Source organism: Ochlerotatus camptorhynchus, unplaced genomic scaffold (assembly GCF_037179485.1).
Source record: "Ochlerotatus camptorhynchus isolate MF236.1 unplaced genomic scaffold, CSIRO-AGI_Acam_v1.1 ptg000244l, whole genome shotgun sequence".
In the NCBI taxonomy this organism is placed as follows: Eukaryota; Metazoa; Arthropoda; class Insecta; order Diptera; family Culicidae; genus Ochlerotatus; species Ochlerotatus camptorhynchus.
Genome location: NW_027040734.1, coordinates 2,851,147 through 2,866,058, shown reverse-complemented (window position 1 = coordinate 2,866,058; position 14,912 = coordinate 2,851,147). Strand labels below are relative to the sequence as shown.

General features: G+C 39.1%; 1 protein-coding gene across 2 annotated transcripts in view; it reads left to right on the top strand.

Annotated features, from left to right (window-relative positions):
• LOC135704618 (uncharacterized) overlaps window positions 1-14,912 on the top strand; it is a 238,954-nt gene that overhangs the window by 112,287 nt on the left and 111,755 nt on the right. The gene's annotated exons all lie outside the window — the stretch shown is intronic.

The following is a 14,912-nucleotide window of genomic DNA, read 5'->3' as shown; positions in this document are numbered from 1 at the left end:
CTGAGACAGTCCCCAGTAAACATTTTGGTCCGTATAAGTCCAGATATGCACACTCATGTACGAACCAAACAAGGCCTGTTTTCGAAAAAAATGCACCAGACTTAAGTGTTCGCCAAAAATTTATTTTAAGTCGGATTTTCTTCAAACTTTCAGGGAATGAACTAATACATATGGATTATGTTTTGGCATAATTACTTTATTCAATTTCATTTCCATAGCTGAAAGCCCGCGGCTTTCCCTTAAGACCCCTCATTACATTTTGTGCAATGGTGGAGCCAACCTTTTTGGTCACTTTCATCCATTCTTTCTTCAACTCCAGCTCGTTCTTAAACACCTTGGACAATTTTCGAACTTTGGCCTTCATTATGACCCAAAATCTTTCCACCGGACGAATCTCTGGTGAATTTGGGGGGTTGGTGGTTTTTGGTACAAAAACAACGTTATTGTCTCTGTACCAATCCAACGTCGATCGCGCGTAATGGTATGATGCCAGGTCCGGCCAAAATAATTTCTCGCCTCCGTGGGACCGCAGGAAGGGCAACAGACGCTTCTGGAGGCACTCGGTGCGGTAAATTTCGCTGTTGATGGTACCCATTGTGATGTACGGTTTACTCAGTTTACCGCATTGGCATATGGCCTGCCAGAGCAAGTATTTTTTGGCGAATTTGTCCATTTTCTTCTTCCTTATGTCTTCCGGAACATCAAACCGTGATTTGGCAACGTAGAACTCCAGCCCCGGTATCTGCTTTGCGTCTGCCTTGATGTAGGTTTCGTCATCCATAACCACACACATCGGTTTCGTTAACCACTCTCGATACAGCTTCCTTGCGCGGGATTTGGCCACCGTGTTTTGTGGATCACGCCGGTTCGGTGCCTTCCGAACCTTGAATACACGAAGCCCAGCTCGTTTCATGGTTTGCTGAACGAACCAGGCGGAACACTTTGCCTTCAGAGCCGCGTCGCAAATCTAAAGGTTCGGATTACGCTTGAAATAATCCATCACCTTCCGGGCCTTCACAGGGTCAGCTGTCTTCGATTTTCTTCCACTTCCAGCCCGCCGCCTCGTCGTCTGGGACTCCTTAAACGATTTTACCACCCGAGACACAGTTGTCGTCCGATCCATCTCATGGTCGCAGTCGGGTTTTCCATGACGGCGCGCAAAATTCTCCGGCGATTTTCTTCTTGTTTCGATGACATCTCAATAACCACTGAACCGATTGTTATGAAATTTTGCACATGTAAACAATTCACTCCAAACTAGTTATACCCAGATTTTCATCAATTTTTACCCACGGATAAAAAAGTTACACACGGATAAAATGGTGCATTTTTTTCGAGTACAAGCCTTAAGATGCACTGATTTGCTATATGCTTACCAAAGTGGCTTTCCAATAATGATTTTCACGATTTGAGTATAACCGAAATACGATCAGATATGGATAAAAAAACTTATTTTATCCGCCTATGGTGAGATATGACCCTTCTGTCTTATTGAAATTCCGACAACATTGCTCAAATCCGCGCTTTGTTCATTGCGCATATGAGAAATTGCAAATTTTGTGACAGCGCTTGATGTGGAATAGGAAGCAACTTACTGGATTTCGGAGGTGAAAACACTTTTATTTTAAGTTCAAGTCAGAAGAATTGAGGCTGTATGGATTGACGTGGGAAGATTGAATTTTCCATTATATGAATGGAAAGGCAGTGGAAATACGGATGTCACATGCAGGGGAATACGTTTAATATGTGCGAGTGTACGACCATCAAACTGAATTTCTCAACCGAGATCTTAAAAAAAAAAATCTGTCACGCAAAATATCTTCTCTTTTTGTTTTGCCACCTATAGCTGTCATCAACAACAAAATTGTTCACAAGCTGGTATATAACATTGCTAATTTATGCGATATTGCGTTTTAATTTTGATTAAATATTGTGTAAATTTATGCCAAATGTAGCAAAGATTTACCTGAATTTTTCAATCGGTGTTGAGTCTCAGAAAAAAATTGATGAATTTCCAAAAAAGTTCATGAAACATTCAGAAAAGTTCAGGTTATATCTAGCCAAGTTCTGGAAATAGGGGAATTTACGTATTCTCGGCAACCCAAGCAGCGACCTTCTTTCTATAGCCTTTTTCTCTAAAGAACGCACACATATGCAGTATTGGTTTGTTTACAATATTTTGCTGCCAGCTGCTCTAACAATTTCAGTCGAAAGAATTGTCAAAAACTGTTTTGAAACGCTTTTACAAAGCTCCCATCTTCTCTACTGAGAGCGAGTATTGTCGGCAACCAGTTTTTCTTCGGCAACCGTTCCATTTGAACTGCATGTAAATCTGCTGTTCTATTATCGGCAACTCGAAATCAGCTACAATTTGTAGTGCGTGTGTTTCATTTCAAGAAAATCCTGCTAGATTGCTTTTTCTCAGTGGTAAAAATATAGTCAAATTGAAACTGAAAGCATAAATAATCGTTTGTATGCATTCAGCGAAGTGTTTTCGTAAGAAAATCCAGTGAAAAAAGTGTTTCAATTTGGGTTGCCGAAAATAGTCTGTCATGCCGAAGCCGTCATTTCCCCTATCTAAAATAATTCAGGGAGCTTGATAATAGGTTCAGAAAATCATCTAAAAAAGCTCAGGAAACATCTACAAAACATCGGAGAGCATTTAGAGGAGATACAATTGGGCAATTCGCGCTAATACAGGCAACATTTTGTTCGAGGTTCTTAAAAATCATATATCTCATACTTATTTGATAGCTCTAGTTATGAACATAGACAAATCTTTCTATAGTATGTTGGATCGATGGACCCCTAGTTATTTTTTTCCTTGATTTGTTTTGCGTCGATCTTGTTTTCCGTATTGAGTACCAATGCTACCGACGCCAGGGAGGCAGCTTCCACAACTGGACCCTACCTATCGACCCATTAACTCATGATCCATGGACCAACGGCTTTACTTCCCTTCCGAAGGAAGGCGTGATCAGAGATTTTATGCCTCAGAAAATCCCGCTGGCGTCGACTGGGATTGAACCCAGGCCCTTTAAAGTGATAGGCAATCACGCTTGGCATTAACAATTTGTTGAAATGTTATGAACGATTTTCATTGAAAACTACGCCCCTTTTATCGGTTTTAATCTAAGTAAGAATCGTTTACAGCCAAAAATCAATGAGTGCATTATTGTACTACTAGTTTGCTACAATTGAAGATATTTGATGAAAATGAGAAAAGCACTTATCCACTATCAAAGCGACCTCCTTCGAGTGGGAGATCCGGAAAACTTTGAGATTTGGGCGTAATTGTATTTGTAAACAAACACGTCTAGCGCCGATTTGAAACTCAATATCGCGAACAAACCATACCAAATGATAGAGGAATCATTTATCTACCTGTTTGTGCCGTTATTTTTTTTTAGATCAGGCTGTAATTTGCGAGAAATCGGCGATTTACATACTTGTTTACAAAAGAAATTACGCCCTAATCTAAAAGTTCTCCGGAGATATCAGTACTAAGCACATTTGACGAAGACATGGATCATTATCATTTGAGAAACATTTGATATCATTCAATTGAGTGTAACCTACACACAAACGCAGCTCTGGTCGACATTCCAGCGTAAAAGCTAAGCTGACATTGACCCGACATAAAGAATTTGGGGACCATCGTCTGGAAGATCTGGAACATCCAAAAAATGGACAATCCATAAAACTGATCCGAGAGTTCAACGGTTTTTTTTTCAAAAACACGTGGAACTGTGTTATAAGAAATAATTTCGGGACGTAACCATGGGACCGTTTTCCGGAAGATCTGTAGAAGTGGTCCAGCCATGATACTGATTGTAGAGCTCCGCGGTTTTTTGACGTAGGACTACGTCTTTGATTTCTGTATGGGGGTACACTTTGTGAAAACCGAAAATGGACATTGTAACAAATTAAGAAAGATTTTGAACGTTGATAACTCAGCTCCCCCTGGTCCAATGTCAATAATTTTAACACCAATCGATCAGAAATATGGCTACGCATCGATAACAAAAGCGTTGAATTAACTAACAAATCCACCAATTACATACATGCATATGCTGCTTCCCCAGCACAGTCGTCAGAGAGTAGTAAGTAGACGAAACAAGTCGAAGTGGCATTCGCCTCCGATCCTCGGGCGCGTGCGAATAGGGAGAATGGAATTGCGTAATATTTTTCACACTCATCGCCATATTGAGAACCAAACGCAAATTCTTCGAGATAACCACCATCCGTCGTCTGGCTCGCCGTGGCGGTGTCTGACGTATCTCCGGTCTGATTTACGAGGTGTGCTGAAGGTGTTCCTGAAAAATGAGATCCGTGACGCTGTCACCTACACTAAACACGCCAAGCGTAAGCGGCCATGGATGTCATCTACGTTTTGAAGTGACAGAGACGCACTCTGTTTGGTTTCGGAGGTTAAATCATCACCAACTTTGGGAACAAAACGGCTCTTTTCAGGGCCACCAAGCTTATTACAGTAAAGAGTAGGAATAGAATTCATCTGCCTGTTTGTCCATATTCAGAACCAACAACCACACAAAATGCTCATGTAATCAACTTTGAATCGCCACGGCCGGATATTTTCGATGGAAGAAGCAACAATCTAGCATCTAATTTGACGAAGACGGCAAGAAACATTTGTGAAGCCGAGTTATTTACGAAAAAGAGTGTCGAAGAAGAGAATCGATCAATGTAGATAGGACCTATTGAAAAGTGACGCGAGATTTGTTTTCCGTGCTGAGCACAAATGCTACCGACGCCAGGGAGGCAGCTCCCAAACATGGACCCTACCAATTGACCCATCAACTCAACGGCTTTACTTCCCAAAGGAAGGCGTGATCAGAGATGTTATGCCTTAGAACATGCCGGTGGCGCCAACTAAGATTGGACCCAGGCCTGCTGGGGTGAGAGGTAATCACGCTAACCACCGGCGCCGATATCTTTCAAGGTGATATCACGGCGAATGAGATCGACCCAAATTTGAGTTTAGTTATCTCAGAAATAAGAAATAAAGTGTAGGAACTCAGCGATGAGTAAATTTGCCTCATGTTTTCCCAAGTTTTTCGAGGATTTTCCAGGGAAAAATTCCCGAATTTGAGAAAAGTAAAGATTGGATTCACTCAATCTATTGGTACTACTCCGAGACTGAATAATATTTTCGTCAATTTCCTTATTTTCTGGCAGATTTTTTAGGTTTTCCAACCATGAGACAAATTTACTCATCGCTAAATTCCTGCACTTTTGGCGATTATGAATAAACTAAACTCAAATTTGGGTCGTTCTCATTCGCCGTATACGCAAAAGGAAAAGAGCCAGTGTCGCTACTTGATAGCAAACTACTCATAATGGGAGGAGTCTTTGTAGCTTTTATACCACTTGGTTGCACATCATTCTGCTTTAACCTGAAAAGATATAAAGCAGCGCTGCTGTCTGGTATCAGCTCATTTCACTGTGGACGTCCACTCGTTAGTCCACTCTTCTATAACCCAACAAGCAACAATTGACTGGTCGTGGCAAAGGAGGTGCCAATCGTCATCGCAAATTCTTCGAGATAACCACCATCCGTTGTCTGGCTCGCCGTGGTGGTGTCAAACGTATCTCCGGTCTGATCTACGAGGTGTGCTGAAGGTGTTCCTGGAAAATGAGGTCCGTGATGCTGTCACCTACACTAAACACACCAAGCGTAAGTGGCCATGGATGTCCTCTTCAATAAAACGGCCCTTTTCAGGGCCATCAAGCTTACATCAGTAAAGAGTTGGAATAGAATTTATCTGTGCTTGTTTGTCCATATTCAGAACCACAAGCCCCCAACGACGACACAAAATGCTCTCCAGAGTTGTAATCTTGTAACCAAACTTGGAAGCAGGGGTGCAAGTGATTTTGATTGAATCTCTTAATCAACTTTTTCTTGGAAAATAATTTCTACAAATTTGGTACACCTACAATTCAAAAACGGAAAGAGTTGAGATAATAGATAATTGATCAATTAAAAGAACTAAATGCTCTTCACATTTTTTCCGTCCACTAGCGGTTCTACGTCAAGCTTCCGTTCGTGCCCCTAGGCACTGACCCTTCTACTTTTTCGTAAACATTTCGAACTGAGATATATGAATGAATTTGGGGTCATGACATAAACATGAACCCGGATGGTCATGGGACTTCCAAAAGATCCGGAACAACCATAAATTGGTAAATCTGTGAAACTGATCCTAGAGCTCTGCAGTTCATTTTTAAATTTTTGAACTGTGATATAAGAAATAATTTTGGGTTGTGACTTAAAAATTGATCCAGATGGCCATGGGACCATCCTCTGAAAGATCCTGAACATCCTTAAAAGTGGTAAATCCATGAAACTGATCCTAGAGCTCAACAGTTATTTTTTTTTCCCAAAAATTACGATGTGGATGAATGAATTTGGGGTCGTGACATAATTATGACCCAGATGGCTATGAGCATCAACGATCTTATTTTTGTGTACAACGTGTTCAGCATCAGCTGAGGATTTCAAAATGCATGAAGATTAGCCAAAAATCTTGAATTGAACCAGCTAACTTTAACGTATGTGTGTCCGTGCACATTTAGCAAAACAGTTGTATTCGTGCAACCTGGTGGTGTGAAATTCTAGCCCTCACGTAGGGTAAATGTCGGCTTCGGCACCCATTGACTGTTTTCGGCAACCAAAATTTAAACGTTAATTTCACTATGTTTTACCATCAACACACTTCCCTGAATGTATCCAAATGATTATTTAGTCTTTCAGCTTCAATCTGATTATATTTGTAGGACCGAGCAATCCTGTTATGCCAGATTTTTCTTCAAATGAAGCATACGTACTACAAAATGGGGCTGATTTCGAGTTGCCGATAATAGAACAGCTGGTTAACACGCAGTTCTAATGGGAAGGTTGCCGAAGAAAAAGAGGCTGCCGACAATAGTCACACTCACATGAGAAGTTTAGAGCGTTGTAAAAACGCTTTCAAACAGTTTCGAAGAATTCTGTCGATTGGAATGGATAGAGAAGCAAGCAGCAGATGAATTGAAATAAACAGACACGTCATATATGTGCGTGACGCTGTGAAAATGCTAATAGAAGTGCGGACGCTGCTTAGATTGACGAGAATACGTAAATTCCCCTATATGTTGGTAGAGGGAAAAATATAAAAAATTCAGAAGACAATTAAATAAACACGGTCTAGTATCATTTTCATAGAATTAGCACTGTTATATATGTTCCGAATATCTCGGAGGACGGTCCCACAGCCATCCGGGTCCATGTTTCTGTCACGACCCCAATTCATTCTCATATCACATATCCAAATGGTTTAAAAAAAACCGCAGAGCTCTAGGATCAGTTTCATGGATTGACCACTCATACGGATGTTCCGGATCTTCTAGAGAACGGTCCCTTGGTCATCCGGGTTCATGTTTATGTCACTATCCTAAATTCTATCTTATAGGGGAAATGGATGTAATGTCGGTCTAAATGCCACTTATTTGGGCCCGTACATAAATTCAGCAATCGACTAAATTTTCAATAGCGACCACAAGTATCAATTAGTACCGTCCCAATGACGCGTTCATCTAGATAAAACAGATTTTTAGCGATGGGTACAATCTAAGATCCATAGGCCAACATTAGAGTCATTTCCCCTATCACAGTTCCAAGTGTTTTCGAAAAAACCGTGGAGCTCTAAGATCAGTTTCGTAGATTTACTACTTTTACGGATGCTCCGAATCTTCCAAATGACGGTTCAATAGCTATCCGGTCCATGTTTATGTTACGATCCCAAATTATTTCTTATACCACGTTCCACGTGTTTGAGAGAAGAAAAAAAAACTGCGCAGATCTAGGATCAATTTCGTGGATGGACCACTTTTACGCATGTTTCGGATCTTCCGGAGGACCGTTCCGTTGTCTCCTGGATCCATATGTAGGAACCATGACTGTATTCTGGCTAATTATGAACATTTGTGCCCGTTAATCTAAATTATAGCTCTTAAACCACTTGCAAAACCCATAAACACACCTTTAAAAAAACGTGTAACGACTCTTTACGCTTTTTTAAAAAAGTAGACAATCCTATTTCTAATATTGTTACGTTAAGAATAATCCAGGAATTCTAGAGATACCACCATTTTTGAAATTCATCAAGAAATGACTATGTTATACCATTGCAAACTTGCCATTACACGCTTTTTGAAGGCATTGTATTCGGAGTGTTAACACACGAACTCTTCTGGAGGTTGTTGATTTGTTCTAAGAGTTCATTAGACTTAGGTTGATCGCTCGTGGTTGCTATACCGTTAATGTCAGATCACCTACTTCAACCTCAATTTGTAAAACTGTAAACTGTAAATGTAGTGAACAAATGTAGTTAAATCAGGTTCAAAAGTTGATTGAATTAATCCAAATGGCATTAAACAGTTCTCTTTGACTCTCAAGCAAGATGCGTATTGATTACGTCGACTTTGCGCAAAATCAATTAATATTTGTTGCTAGAACAACTTCTTGTTTACTGTCTCTTCCCTCATAAGAGTAAAAGAGAAATAAACGAGCAGGATAGTCCAAGACAGCCACGTAATCATAGTAGGCATTGATTTTCTGCCTGTTTCGAGTGTTTTTTTTTAATCTCTCGAAGAAAATAGAGAGTTCGCTTGTTGTGCTTCGAAAAGCAATTGTCAAAAAAAAAAAAAAGAATCGCGCCACTTTAGTAGTGACGTTCGCTGAAAGATTTTTATCAGAGTTCAATAAAAGAGTTAGTAGGTATCTGAAATGTTTGTGTCCCGTACTCAGCTGGTGACGAAGGTGGCATTTACAACCCTGGGGGATAGAAAATTAGTTTGGATTTTTGGAACCCATGACGAAGTTGTTTGAAAATCGGTTAACAGATAATGCCGATAATACAGGAATGAAACTCACATGATATTAGCTGCTCTTGCCCAGTGAGTTTAGGTAGCTTTCACCTTTAACTACTACAGAATTGCTAGAGTTTCATTGCAGTTCTCATATTTTGTCTAGAAAAACTTTCAGGAAGGCCCAGCGACTTTCTAGGAAATTCTGCGAACTATAGGGAACTGTAGTGAATTTTAGAAAAGTTAAAGACGTTCCTCAAAAGAATCAGAGAAGCTTAACAACCTTCAGAGAAGTTCATTGATCTCAGTTCAGGAAAATTCTTCAAACTTTAAAGATGTGCTTCGATTTTCAGAGAAGCTCTATAAACCTCAGGAAAATTCTGCCAACTTGAGGGACGTTTTGTTAGCTTCAGGGGAGTTCAATGTCCTTCTGATAAGTTCTACGACTCACAAGACTCAGAGACGTTCTGAGAACTTATAAAAAGTTCTAAGAAAATCAGAAAAAATTGAAGAATTTAATCGAAGTTCAACGAAATCAAGGAAAACCCAAATGGACAGGGATATGAATTTGAATGTATTTAACTTTTATAAGCTAGTTCATCGGGTCGTTGGTGGAACAACTCCCACTCCATGTCTTAGAAAGCAGGTATGGTAGAGAGAATTTGTTGCGATATCTCTTTCTCTTTTACACTTCCTTTATAAAATGTGATCAACGGCATGAGCAGGGTGGCAGCAGGGGCGGGATGTGCTGTCAAATCGGCCTACTGAAAGTCCATCAAAGAGATGTAAATATGGTAAAAAATCTCTCACGAAGATTTACTCAGCTTTAAGAAAGATCTTAATCCGAGTGTTAATAAGGTCAGTATGTACATAACTTTACACTATATTTGTATTATGTTACATACGCTAAAAATGGCTCAACGTATGAGACATACCGACCGTCAAACTATCCAGCCCGGTCTCAAATCAGCTATGACGAAGGACAACGCGGCCAATAATGATCTCAATAACGCTTCAAATTCTGTGGCTGCTGCAAATGCGACTCATCATGCGCAATTTGGATTCGCTGGTCACCATTGTAGGTGCTTGATAAACGTGTAGTTTTGGAAGGATGCAATTTTGATCATCAGCTAATGGTTTTGGATAATATGGATGCTATGATGAGACATTGTTTTGGTGATGAACTCATAGATGAGTGCATAGGTCTTTTTTGTGAAAGTTGGTCTACCGAAACCTTCCGGTAGCCCCAAAATTCAATATTGTAAAATATCACATTATAGATTTTTGCAAGAGTACAGGAAAAGTCTTAGCCTGGTTCACGGAAAAAAACGAAGCTGTTCATAATGATTTTTCCCAAACATGGAGTATCTATAAAGCAGTGGAAAATAATTTCAGAAACGACAAAAACTTGATGAAAGCGGTGGTATCGTATACTAGTGCTCATTTGAAGTAATCTCCTTATCTTGGCAGCTCCAAGTTTATTTTATCATTCTCTTTAGATATTTATGTAAGCATTGATAAGAATGGATGAAACAGATGGAACTGATAATTTTAGTAAATTTAGTTTATTCTCTCCATTGTAAATTATTTCATCATTTTAAACATTATGAGTTCACGACAAAGTTACGACATCTTACGGTACCGAAAAAGAAATCTTACTATACCATTGAAACGAAGTATTTTGACTACCTTAATCTCCAACAATCATATTCAGTTGTATTTGTTTCGATCCGTAACAGTTTTGTATCGTCAATGGTCCATATACGCCTTCACAAACGACTAAGTATACTTCAAAATACTTTTTCTCAAAAAACTCAAGATGAAATATTTTAAAACCATCACTGATTTGATTGTTAAGATCCTGTGATGAAAAAACTGAGGTACATTAATGTTGCAAAAAAGTGCCTTCAGACATAGCGTGTGGTAATCTCATACTTTGCTTTAGGCAAACTAACACCGGTCCTGCCTACATGCAAGTTAATTAAGGTAATGTGTTCACGTGGTACTCGTTTTGCCTGATCTGTTCTTTAAACTTGGAAGAACTGACTCTAACCAGAAAACTTAAAAAAATATATATGTATTCCAAAATGATCCTCGGAGGAGTGCGGAAATCGAACAAGCTACGAAGTTCTGTTGACTCGTATTGAAGGTTCTCTGAACTTACGAAGGCAGGTAAGCTGACATCTTTCATCTAACTTGTTATTGAAGTCTTCATGGTTTATCGAAGCTGTGCATCAACATTAGGGTGGTTCAAAATATCGATTTTGCTCCACCAGACTCAATTGATTCTAAATCAGATTCTGATAATTCTCCCAAAATTTAATTTTATTAGGATGTGACCTCATACTGTAATAGCCCTTTGAAGTTCATATGGGGATTAATATGGGACAAGTAAACTTGATGTTCTCAACGTCTTAGAACTTCGCCATAGGAAACGCCCAAACTTTGCTCAAAACCACTTTTTATTAGACTTCAAGGTGATTAGTTGTTAATTGATTTCGAAGGCGATAACTTTCTGATATGATTAATCGGCTGCTTTTTGGACAACACTGCATCTTCCACTTAAGACATAGTAGCCTGGATTGCTTGCCCTATTCTTCGTGACAAGCACACCAACGTTGTCTGCTGAACAGTTTATGGGACATGTCAGAAGAACATCATCTTCTTAAATAATTAACAACTAATTATCCGGACACTCAATCCAAATGCAGTCTTGATCAAAGCTGATGCTGAGAAAATTTCACATAAGTACAGATGGGCCAGTATGCGTTCGCATCCAAATGAGCTCAAATGTTGGGAGAACTACCAGGACCAGAATTTTAAATCGTTTATTGGTGGAATTGGTGGAGCAAAATCGATATTTTGAACCACTCTAATCAACATCCCACGTGTTGATACACCCAGGCAAAAACATAGCCGCTAGTCACACGTTAATTCGACAAATCGTGAGTTAAATTTTTGATTCTCGTCACGCCACAATGTGCAACGGATCTATTTTTAGACGCTGACGCTATTAACCAACCAACAACGACCGAATCCACCGACAGAAATCGACGAATATCCAACTATACTACCGGTATCACTCGAATCGTGCACTACCCACTATTTAATGAGTTTGTCCACTGAACGCGTGCTCCGTTCGCTGCCAAGTTCAAGCTTCTTGACCATCCATTTTCACGGTCTAGGTCAGTGCATCCTGCGGTGTGGCGGAGGGCGGTTGTTAGTTATTAGTTGCAGTTCCTTCAACCCCTCGAGGAAGATTTTCCGCTGTTCAAGAACTTCCCTCTCCGGGCTCCCTCGCCTGGACGACGATGACGACATCCGTGGCCAGTAGCTAACAACTAACGACACTCTCCGCGATGATGTGACATTGACTAATTTGTTCAGCTGCCGCGCGGGTGCACTTTGCTAATGGCGTTTCAGTACCGATTTGTAATGTACCACAAAGTCAGATAGCGCCCCTCGATGGTGTCATTTTGCATGGTTTGGTTATTATAGGTGTATGCATTGACACATGAGTATGGCCGACTGATGACGTCCGTAGGCTGGCGTGCGTACACAACGAACAATGCAGTAGAGTGCGACCCGCGAGCTTTATCGCTGGCAAACCAATTATTCCTTGAAAGTGGTGCTTTTGGGCAAATATTTATCGGTAAATCGCTGCTGCCTTCAAACGGAGACTTCAAGATAGGACCGGGCAAGGCTATGCAAGATGATCAAAATGACAATGGCCATTGCATTTGATGAGAGAAGGTCAGTAGCTGTCCATCTGTTATAAATTTGACTCGCTACCTGTTTTTTTTTCCAGGCGAGGATATCCACTAGCATGGATCAACTTTATAAGCCGGATCATAACCCCAGGCTCCTCACAGCTTTTTAGATTTGTATTGGGATCCCCAGCAACTGAGCCTTTGAATGAATTCGGTTACGATCTGGATTTGCGGGAGAATTTGTGTGGGAAACGGAACAGACCTGCTCAATTTTCACCTAACCTGAAACATAGATTGAACAAATTTTACAAAACAACTTCGTCCAAGACCGTAAATTGATTCGAATTCTGGGCAAAAAGTTATTATTTCTTTGAAGTCGCCCTTGTGCTCCGTGCATACCTACAAGCTTATATGCACCCCAGTAGGTATGCCCGGAACACAAGGCCATTCAGGGCTGGTAGCGAGTCACTTTTTTTCAAGCCAGTCACTAAAATGTCTCTTTTTTTAAGGCCAAGCCACTAAAGTCACCTTTTTTTGTAATAAGTCACTATTTTAAACCTCCTTATTTCAAGATAGATCATTCTTCTGGATAGGCCTGCATTTTGTTCTGTTTTTAAACAATTCGCAGTTCACGACCTGGTATAGAGTTTTTTTTACGTTTAATCATTTTTCTCTTTCTACAGGGTGTCGACTCAATAAATAAATAAAAAAAAGTTCTCTGAGTTTTTCAGGTTTTTCCATAACTTTGGCGGATAATTTCCAGGTTTATGATAAGAATGCTATTTATGAAATGCGTTTTGAAGACATGACAATCAGTTTAAAAGAAACAGCTTTCCTATCGAATCCATTAAATTTTGAGGTTGAACGCTTACTTTATTTTAGTAAGTCTAGGATCACAACATTTTTAACATTTCGTACTAACAAAAATGTGGAAACTTAAATGAAGTTCTATTGATCTTTGGGGAATTCCAGAGATCTTAAGGGGAAGTCCCCGAAACTTTAGCAAAGACTATTGAATTGGTTTAAAAAAAAACTATAAGCGTGAGTTTAATCAAATTCATGAGGTGATCGAGAACCCATAAGATGTTCCGAAAGATTCAATACAAAGACCTTCAGAAAATTTATGAAAACTTCATAAATATTTCAGGAACTTCACAGAAATCCAGAGAATTCCAGGGATGTTTAAAGGTGTTTACGAGAATTCCATTTATTTTACAGTAGAACCGAGATCTTCATTAGAATTGAGAGCTTTAGGGAAGATCCGTGAACATCAAGACAGATCATAGAATTAAAGGACAGTTAAAAAAATTCAAGGGAAATGCAGAAACCTTAGAGAAGCTTCAAGAAAATTTCCGGGAATATCCGGAAACTTCGGTTTGCTCAGAGAAAATTTCTGGAACGCAATAAAAATTGTTTGAACATCCGGAAAAAGTGAGAGTATTTCAAGAGTGTTATATCATGGAAATTTCAAGATCTAAAAAAAATCAAAAATTTAGCTAAGTTGATTAGAGAACATCAACAAAATTCCATTAATTAAAAAAAAAGGCGAGAACTTTTAGCAAGCACCGATATTTACAAGAAATTCCAGAGAACTTCTAAGAAATTAAGATATTTTTAGATTGTTTCATTATATTCAGTGAACTTCCGAGTACTTCGAGGACGATCAGATAACATCAGAAAAATCACATAAACTTAAGGAAATTTGCAGCGACTTACAAGGAGTTCCTTAGAATTATGCGATATTCCGAGAATTCAATGATTGATCTGAAAACTTCAGAAGCTTTAGGAAATTATAAATATATATATATATATATATATATATATATATATATATATATATATATCAGAAAATTTATCGGAACATTTGATCAATTTAGAGAAATTAAGGTAAGCATAGAAAACATCTTGCAGGGAAAGTTAATGATTTACGGCAAAGTTCCGTGAGCGTTTATAAACTTTATAAAACTCAAGTAAAATTGTAGAACGTAAAGGCAATTAAATCAATTCCAGTAAAATGGTGGGTTCTTTTTAAAAAAATTCAAAGACAGGGCAGTCTAGAGAATTTTAAGGAAATTAAGAAATATTTTGGGCAGTTTTAAAAAACATCAGGAAACTATACTATTGAAGAAGTTATGGATTAGTTTCGATAATTTAAACTTCAGACTAAAGAAGTTCCTGAAATTTCAGAATAACTTCGAAAACTTCACAGAAGTACAGAGATCTTCAGAAACATTTCGAGAACTTCATAAAATTCTATGGAACTTAAGGGGAGATCCGAGAACTCAATGGACATTTCGGGAGCATCTCAAATAAGTTTAGTAAAGGTCCAAAAAC